General features: G+C 41.0%; 1 protein-coding gene across 10 annotated transcripts in view; it reads right to left on the bottom strand.

The window, feature by feature from the left end:
* rbms3 (RNA binding motif, single stranded interacting protein) overlaps positions 1-10,190 on the bottom strand; it is a 378,321-nt gene that overhangs the window by 236,908 nt on the left and 131,223 nt on the right. The window contains exon 1 of one of the 10 annotated variants that reach the window (XM_014013124.1): positions 7,423-7,432. The exons of the other annotated variants lie outside the window; for them this stretch is intronic. The gene's annotated coding sequence lies outside the window, so the exon portion shown is untranslated. Of the gene's footprint in view, positions 1-7,422; positions 7,433-10,190 lie in introns of those variants that run through there. 10 annotated transcript variants of the gene reach the window in all.

Below are 10,190 nucleotides of genomic sequence, written 5' to 3' on the forward strand. Positions count from 1 at the left end.
TATAAGACCACATATACTCAAATTTTAAATCATGAAAATCCCATGAGTCTTTGCTGCCTGAGCATAAGTTGAATTTTCTCCATGTCCATGGGCTGAAAAAAATAAACTAAAGAATGTGGACAACCACAATGGCTGCTAGCTTAATCATAAAAAATAAAACAACTTTACTTAAGTAATAAGCATTTCTTATATTATTGCATTTGGCCCGCGGCCCTCAGATTGATTTTAATTTTGGCCCTCTCAGGAAAAATGTTTTTTTTTTTTTTTAATTTTGGCCCTCTCAGGAAAAATGTTTGGGCAGCCCTGCTTTAAAAGTTTTCAAACACAAAAACACAAATGAAACAAAACTAAATGTCATTAAATGATACATATCATGCTTTTAAATCCTTCTTTTTCCACATCGAAATCATTCAGTTCAGTCTATATAAAGTGGAACAGCAATGATATGTTCTGAATTCCCCATTGTAACTCCACAAGCCCCTCTTTCACCCCTTTTCTGAGATGTGTCTCAGATTAACTCATTTTGAGGCTGTCTCTTTAAATCCAAATAAGGCACATCAAGCCCCGCCCCCTCCAGCTTCCAGACTGGTCCATTCTAGGTTGATAGAGGAGTTTATGACTATATAGCAGCAAGTAAACTTTTTATTTACAAATGAATTAAAGACTGTCAACAAGGTAAGACTTGTTCATCCAGTCTTGTTGGAGCCAGAGTCTGACGCAGAACCAGAGGAGAATAAAGACCATCAAATTGTAGTTGGTACGTCCAAACCTTATTTGGAAGTTCTGTCACAAATATTGTGACGTAATAGTTCAGAAAACATCATAGAGAATAGAGAAAACTGAATGAGTTGAAAAATATGACCCAAACAGAATATAAAACTAGGAGAGGCTAAATTYAAAATCTCTGCCCTCCTAGATACTAGATACAAATTACACAATAAAATGCATTAACAGCTAAAAAGGTGGATTTTGCATGACATGTCCCCTTTAGTTCATATTTTCATGTAGTGAAGAATCTGAATCCCTTGGGTGTATGCTGGCTCGGCCCAGTGGCTGCCTGGTGGGGCCTGGGTCTTCTGATAGGGCCAGCCATTATTGCTGTGTTTTTGTTTTCTCCATTTTTACAGGTGTGCAGACAGATGCCGGGTGTGTTGTCTTGTGTTTTCTTGGTTTGTATTTCACATATCTAATCTCTTTCAACCTTCTCTTTCTTTTTCTTATCTCCAATTTAAAAAAAACTGTCACTGATGATGAAGAAACTAAACTAACATTCAGTTCTGTTTTCTACTGAAGTGGCTAGAAAAAAATGATGCCCTCTTAGATACTAATTACACAATAAAATCAATTTAACAGCTAAAAAGTGGATTTTGAACGACATGTCCTCTTTAGTTCATATTTTCATGTAGTGAAGAATCTGAATCTCTTGAGTTGTTTTTTGTTTTTTTTTGGAGATATTTTCTACATCTTCCAGTCTCTGTAAACTGCACAGTTACAGTTTTAGCTTTAACTTCAGAAATTTTGCCTGATACCACCCCCTTTCCTACCAACATGTCTTCCCATGAGGAAGCAGAGCCTGAGGACCCTGGGTTGGACTCTCCGATCTCTGGTGCCGAGGTCACTGAGGTGGTTAAAAAGCTCCACGGTAGCAAGGCACCTGGGGGGTGGATGAGATTCGCCCAGAGTGCCTTAAGGCTCTGGATGTTGTGGGGTTGCGTTGGTTGACGCAACTCTACAACATCGCGTGGACATCTGGAGCAGTTCCCCTGGATTGGCAATCCGGGATGGTGGTCCCCCTATTTAAAAAGTGGGACTGCAGAGTGTGTTCCAACTAYAGAGGGATCACACTTCTAAACCTCCCTGGTAAGGTCTATTCAGAGGTCCTGGAGAGKAGGGTCCATCGGATTGTCGAATCTCAGATTCAGGAAGAGGAGTGGTTTTCGTCCTGGTTGTATAACAGTGGACCAGTTCTACACACTCAGCAGAGCCTTGGAGGGTGCGTAGAAGTTTGCCCAACCAGTCTACATGTGTTTTGTGGACATGGAGAATGCGTTCGACTGTGTCCCTCTGGGACTCTTGTTGGGGGTACTCCCGGAGTATGGAGTACCAGGCCTGTTTATACAGGCTTTTAGGTCCCTGTAAGACCGGTGCCAGAGCTTGGTCTGCATTGCCGGTAATAATCCGGACTCATTGCCGGTGAGAGTTGGACTCCGCCAAGGCTGCCCTTTGTCACCGATTCTGTTCATTACTTTCATGGACAGAATTTCTAGGCGCAGCCAAGGTGTTGAGGGGATCCTTTTTGGTGACCTTAGGATCACATCTCTGCTTTTTGGGGATGATGTGGTCCTATTGRCCTCATCAGATCGTGATCTCCAACTCTCACTGGAGCGGTATGCAGCCGAGTGTGAAACAGCCGGGATGAGGATCAGTGCCTCCAAATCCGAGACAACGGTCTTGAGCCGTAAAATGATGGGCTGCCTTCTCCGGGTCGGAGAGGAGGTCCTGCCCCAAGTGGAGGAGTTTAAGTATCTTGGGGTCTTGTTCATAAATGAGGGAAGATTGGAGCGGGAGATCGACAGGCAGATTGGTGCTGCATCTGCAGTGATGCGGGTGCTGTACCGGTCTGTCGTGGTGAAGAGAGAGCTGAGCCAGAAGGTGAAGCTATTGATTTACCGGTCGGTCAACGTTCCTACCCTCATCTATGGTCACAAGCTTTGGGTAGTGACCGAAAAAATGAGATCATGGATACAAGTGGCCAAAATGAGTTTCCTTCACAGGGTGTCTGGGCTCTCCCTTAGAGATAGGGTGAGAAGCTCAATCATACGAGAAGGACTCACAGTAGAGCCGCTGCTCCTCCATGTCGAGAGGCCAGTTGAGGTGGCTCGGACATCTAGTTACAATGCCTCCTGGATGCCTCCCTGGTGAGGTGCTCCAGGCACATTCCACTGGGAGGAGGCCCAGTGGAAGACCCAGGACACGCTGGAGGGACTTCTCGGCTGGTCTGGGAACGCCTTGGGATTCCCCCAGACGAGCTGGCTTAACTGGCTGGGGAGAGGGAAGTCTGGGTCTCTCTGCTTAGGCTGCTGCCCCTGCAACCCAATCCCGGATCAGCAGAAGAAAATGGACGGACCGCCCCCTCTCTCACCTATTTATTTTATTTCATCCAAGTTCACCATGATTTGAACTCCAAGTGAGCTGTTTACAAAAGTCCCTCCCTGTTTCCCCCATAGGTTCAGTGTTTTCATGTTCTTCAGTGTWTCACAGAGCTCTCCTTCTCCTCTTCTCTGGGCTCCAGGCTTGGCTTGCATCCTGGTCTTTGGAATTCATGAGTCCCGCCCTATCGATTTACTTTCATTTTTTAAGGTCAGAAGCTGAAATCTTACACAATGAGGCATGGAGGGTCACAACGAGCCCATTACTTACAGTCCTGGGCAAAGAGGCTCAGAGTGAGGTTATCCAAGGGGAAAGAAAGAAGCTGGAAAAGTCCTTTGGGATGAAGAATGAGCTGGGTGCTAAAGGTCTAAAAAAATTAGATGACTGTTGGGTGGATAGCAAAAAAAATGAGCGTGAATTTAATAGAGGGTTTCTACAGCCTTGATAGTGGTCTCCTGTTTTGTGCATAAAAAAGGAGAACTAAGTGGTTCAAAAGWTGAGATATGAAAGATAAAGAAAAACACATTTCATGAAGTTTCTTCCAAGTTATTTATCACAAAATAAACTAAGGCTTCATCCAAGTTCACCATGATTTGAACTCCAAGTGAGCTGTATACAAAAGTCCCCCCCCCCATTGGTTTAGTGTCTTCATGTTCTTCATTTTATTCTGTAAGGGCAGCATTTAGAAGTCTACATTTTAGTTTTTATATGCAAAATAAATAAAAGTCTTCAATAAGTACTACAGAGTAATATAAATTTATCGAATAACGAAGGAAAAGTAAAAATACCTTAATGGAAAATGACTGTGATAAAAAATAATTTTACTGATAAGAAAAATACTTTAGTAAAAGTCATAAAATCACTTGCAATATTCATAGACACTAAGAAATGAAGGATTGAATTTGCCTGCATCATCTAGTGAAACTAAACTGAGTTGAGTAAACTGCTTTAAATTTACTCAACTCGGTTAAGTGGAACCAATATAACCTGGTTGAGTAAATTCAACACTTCATTTTTAGAGTGCATAAACCACTCCTATCATGATGAGTTCCGAATGTATTTAAACGTATAACGTGTAACAAAGTTTTAAAGAAGAAAAAGTGTATCTTTATTTTTATAAATAAATATAATAAAAAATAAAATATATAAATAAATAAAAAAGGTAAAATTACAGAACCTCAAAAAAAATACTGTAGCAAAGTAAATGTACTTTACTGTACTGTAATATACAATTCTGATACTCACAGTTGCTCCCAAATAGACATAAGAACCAAAATGATTCAGCAAACTAAAAATGAGAAGTCATATTTTACTGTTGCCTCACTGGAGGTTCATAACCAAGACTGTTTCTGCTCTTGCACAGATCCATGGCTGGTTTTTATYCTAAAGTCTGTCGGATTCTAAAACATATACAGTAATAATACTGGACTTTTGTCARATGGAACCAAATACGGAAGTATTTTTCAATGATGGGAGGTAAACAGAGGCTGGGTGTAGGGATAAAAGTGGTGGGRAAAAAAAGGAACACGATTAGACGTCTTGAAGAGAGAAATGGAGACGTGTGGGAGAATAGCTGGTTATGACACTTGAAAAAAACTCCAGGTGGTAAATGAGAAAACCTCCATTCTCCCTCCTCCCTACCCAGCTGTGACACGCCGCTACACAGACTTACTGGGGATTTCAATTTGCTGCACTGTATTTTAGACAGGCAGAATGGTTTACACAGGCCCAATTTACTGAGCCAGTCGTGCAGGGGGGTTCACAGCCTCTGTGACATGCCAGGGAATGTTTATGAGTGTATTAAGTGAAGATGATAAATCTAGCGTACGTTGCATAGGCTGAGGGCATATAGCGTTACGCTGTATATTCACACATTCACACAAGGACAACACAACAGTTTCTTTTTTAAACTGAGCTCTTTGTCACGGGAGTAAAATGCCCTGTAAGTGGTCTGAGCCAACTGTTTATTGTTTGTGAACTGCAGCATCTTATCTCTGTATAAAATACAATGTGTACACACCATTAAAACGGTCAACCAGTAAATATAACCCACTGGATTTCTGTTTTGTCCAATGATAAACTTAAAAGTACATATATAACCTAAGCTATCCATCCATCCATCCATCCATCCATCCATCCATCCATCCATCCATCCATCATCTTCTGATTATTCCACATAGGTTGCAGGGGCAGCATGAACAGGAAGCCCAGAGTTTCTCTCCCGAATAACTGAACTTCTTATCCTCTCTCTAAGGGAGAGTCCAGCTACCCTGCAGAGAAAACTCATTTTGACTGCCTGTATTCATGATCTTGTTCTTACAGTCACTATAAGATCGTGGCCATAGATGAGGATAGGAACATGGATTGACCGGTACACACAGATCTTCATCTTCATCATCAGGAAGGCCAGCTCTGTGCTAGGATTCCCCCTCGACCCAGCGCAGGTGGAGGAAGACAGAAGAACTGTGACTAAAATAACATCATTGATGAACAATGGTAAATGGACTGAACTTTTAGAGTGCTTTATCAAGCCTCTCAAGACCACAAAGCACTTTACACTTACAGACATTCACCCATTCACACACTGATGATGGCAAACTACATTGTAGCCACAGATGACCTGGGGCGCACCGACAGAAGCGAGGCTGCCATGCACCGGCACCACCGGACACTCTGACCACCACCAGTAGACAAGGCGGGTGAAGTGTCTTGCCCAAGGACACAACGACTGAGACGGCTGGACGGGGGATCGAACCGGCGACCATCCAGTTCCAGGACGACTCCCCTTAACCACTCCACCACAGCCGCCAATGTCTCCCACCCCATGCATGAAGCTGTGGCTGAACTGGAGAGCTCCTTCAGCGACAGACTGCTGCATCCGACGTCCACAAAGGAGCGTTATCGCAGATCCTTCCTCCCTGCAGCTGTCAGACTCTGTGACCAGCACCACGCCCAAAAATCACAATGAGTTTTGACACACCTGCTGCTGCCTGCACAATCATTTGTACTGGAACTATTCATTGTTATTACTCATCGGAACAATCATTTGCACTACTAATCTTTTCTRTTATTAATAATCTGAGCAATCATTTGCTCTGTTATTACCCATTTTAAACTTTAAAAAATATTTCTGCTGTAACTGCACATCTGTGTTTCTTGTCTGCACTGCGATACTTTACAGTCAATAGTTTTGTTGAGATTGTTTTGCACTGAAAATAGGCAAATTCTGATTCCTAATGTCAAATTCAGTCTACAGTCTCTAAAACAAAACATACCATTTTTTGTTTTTGCACAATTTTTATATATTTTTTTATTAATTAGTAGTTGTATCATTGTTAGTTTTAATTTTGTTTTTTGTGTACTGTCTATAGTTTGTAAAGTAACTAGCGTGTGAACGTCTGTACAGATGCTGCTGTGACACATGGATTTCCCCTCAGCGGGACAATAAAGTTTATTTCTATTCTATTCTTCTATTCTATCTTACAGCTCAGCTCCCTCTTAATACAACAGACCTGTACAAAGTCCACAATACTGTGAAAGCAGCACCGATCCATCTATYAATGGTGTGCTCCATTCGTCCCTGACTTGTAAACAAAATGTCAAGATACTTGAACTCCTCCAATTTTTGGCAGAATGTCACCCCCAACAGAGAGAGCAATCCACCCTTTTCTGACTGAGGACCAYGGACTCAGATATGGAGGTGCTGATCCTCATCCCAGCTGCTTCACACTCAGCTGTGAACAGCTCCAGTGAGAGCTGAAGGTCACGGCACGACGATGAGGTCAACAGGAGAACATCATTTGCAAATAGAGATGGAAACTTGAGGCCACCAACCCTGTCTGCACCGAGACATTTTGTCTGTAAATGTTATGAACAGAATCGATGACAACGGGAAGCTCTGGTGAAGTCCAAGTCCCACCCTAAAGGGATCTATCTTTGACCATGGTCTATGACATCATCCACCCGAAATTACTGCAAACATGGACAACATATGACAAGGAACAGTCCTATCTTCATCTGGCCCTCAATGTATCCAAATAAAAACAAAAACACTTGAAGAAAGAGGCACATTAAAGCACACACTAWGCAGAGAAGTCAGGTATTTTGGGTTAAACAAGGTCTCATTTTTTTGATAACTATAGTCAAAAGTTATGATGGYAGAACAGACTAAACATGTGTAAGATAAATACGTATTCAATAGACTGAAGTCAATTTTAAAACCACCATTGTTAAATAAAATGATTTGTAGAAGGAATCAAAACCATACAACACCAGAATTCTGGAACTGAGTGAGTTTTAATGTCACCGGAGCTGACAGGAAACCACACTGGCCACAAACCAGGAAGTTAATCCATTTATACAGGGTCTTCAATGCCTGTGTTCGCCCCCTACTGACCTACGACTGAATCACAGGCATTCAGACAAAATTCTCACCTACTGTTCTCATAACGGTTGATTATGTGTTGTTATATAATTCGGACATGTAACTGAACCTATTTCAATCAAAACATAATAGATTAAACATTATCAACATTATAAAAAGGAAAACCTAAAAATATAGTGTTGTGCTTTTAACGTCAGTACTGACCTCTAATTACTATAAATTTCTTCACATGAATGCTTAGTTTAAAAAGTGAAGAATTTGTTTCTAAGAAGCATCTTTTAACCCTGACCAGAGAAACTAAAAGTTAAAAGTCAGTTTACAGGCCATCAGTGTTTTCAAGAAAACCAACACCAGGAGACGCATCTAGAATTCAGTTTTCAAAAAAAAAAAAAAGAAAAAAACACAACATAATCAAAATATTCTATCTTCCAGCACAGCAGAATATGTTTTTATACCTGGAGGAATATTTTTTACAAACTAGGTCAATCCTTCAAAATAATCAAAAACTAAAGTTACAAACCAGAATTTAAACAGAGCAATCATTTATCTCACTGTGACAGTTTGCTGAGCAAATGTAGGTCGTTTATGCCCATCATTCAACAAAATGCTAAAGGAGTTGTTTACCTTGGTGTTATGGTTTTTAAAATAATTGAATCCCATAATTTAAATGTAATTATTTTATATTGAACAGTGCTTCAGTTTGTCTTTAACTTAATGTCTGTAAACCAAAGTAACACATATGGGTTTTTTTAGGATTCAGTTGTAAAAATGTTGAATTYGCCACACAATTAACTGTACAGAAAGTAAAAAGCAGAGCAGCGTTTATATATATGTGTATACAGAGTATATACTGTATATATATATATATATATATATATACTGTATATATCTTTAATAAATCCATACCCTCTGCTGCTGCTCATTGCTCTCTGGAAGGCAGAGCTGGATGAGGCATTTGCGCACCGGCGTGGTAATTGGGTCTGATTTATAGTGGGCTAGAGGAGCCAGAGAGAGCTAACGCAACACTGGCACCAGACCAGAGAAGGCCACGCGGTCAATATCAGTAAACCAGGCTAACCACGCCCAAACCTCCCCCTGCTTATGAACCCACCAWTCCAGATCTGCTGTCAGCTTGTGGCAGGAGCACAAACTGTTTCTATTAATGCATATTTTCTAGTCGACGCACTTTTTTTTTTGCTTGATTTAAAAAAAACTCCATTCATAAACACATACAATGCTCTGCCACAAAAAAAAAAGACAAGCAGCCTTAAATTGTTCAAAGAAAAGAGAAAGGAAAAGAAAAAACAACAACTTCCTCTCAGCTCTTTCTTCATTAATTCATGCTGGCGAAGTCTCTGCAAAGACTCTTAGAAACAAGCGTAGTCCCAGAGGCATCCCTTCCAAACTGCCAGAACTAACAGCTAGCTCGGCGGTCGGCTGCATTCACAGCAGCACGGAAGGAACACAAATCCCTTATCCATCCTGGATAGCTGCTTCCAAACCTTTAGCCCTTAAACATGTGTTCTGAGAGCTGCAACTGCATTTCAATGCTGAAAAGAGAGCAGGGGACACTGGAAAACTGCCTACCGTCCTCTCATTTCAGCCCACTCCTCTTTCTGTGGCCATGACTGTCTTGATAAATCCATAGCCAGAGGAGAGAATAGCAAATCATCCCCAATTCACCTGGGGATGCAGCACTGCTGATTCTATAGCCAAATGCATCTTAATAGGGAAAGACTGGGAGCACTCTATATGCGAGGGCATGAAGAGAGCAGCAGCAGAGAGACAGAGTCGAGATACACTTACAAGTATGAATGAGTTGAAAGCAAGGTCTAAGAGAGTTAAAATGGAAAGAGAAAAGAAAGTATAAAGAATGAACAAACCACACAATCATAGGTCATTGTGACTCTAGTCTGCCTGGGGTCTACTAAAATGTGTGCTTCCTTTCTTAGAAAAAYTAAAAGCCGAAGGGACGCTGGCAAGCCAACACAGCTATGATATAAAACGCATTAAAGGGCTAATTTAAAATATGTTGATAAGTCTTTCTACAGTTTAATTTAAAACATGGGATGAAGCTCTTAGTTATAATTTTCTCTGCTTGTATTTCTCACTGACTCTCAACTACCTTTTTTTGTCTTTTTCTTATCCAACGGAGCCTATCCACGGAGCCCGCGAGGGGACATGGGAGATTTTTTTTTCTTTTGCGTTCCCACGCAATAGTATTGCGTTACCTCGCAAAAGTCTTCTATCACTGTTGTGCCTGTCGTTTTATTAACAAATTCACATGTTCACCGAGTTAGCCTACTGCTTTAATTCAGCTTCAGAATGAATATATCACACAGCTACGCATGGAAGTCTGTCATACGCTGATATTTTAACACAGTGCAGCCACGCAACAGTAATGTCAATTTCACGAACTTGTGGCAACACGTCCTGTTTCGGTAACTGGATATTTCAAAATTAAAGTCTGATTTAATTTCAGTTCATATACAAAACAAACTTTGCATGGGAACGCAAAAAAAATGCGAGAGAATGCAAACGTTTGCAAGGTAATGCATAAAGTTTTGCAAGGTAATGCAAAAATATTGAGAGGTAACGCAAAGATATTGCGAGGTGACAAAGATATTGCGAGGTAACGCAAAGATATTGCGAGGTG

This window comes from Austrofundulus limnaeus, unplaced genomic scaffold (genome assembly GCF_001266775.1).
Source record: "Austrofundulus limnaeus strain Quisiro unplaced genomic scaffold, Austrofundulus_limnaeus-1.0 Scaffold98, whole genome shotgun sequence".
NCBI lineage: Eukaryota > Metazoa > Chordata > Actinopteri > Cyprinodontiformes > Rivulidae > Austrofundulus > Austrofundulus limnaeus.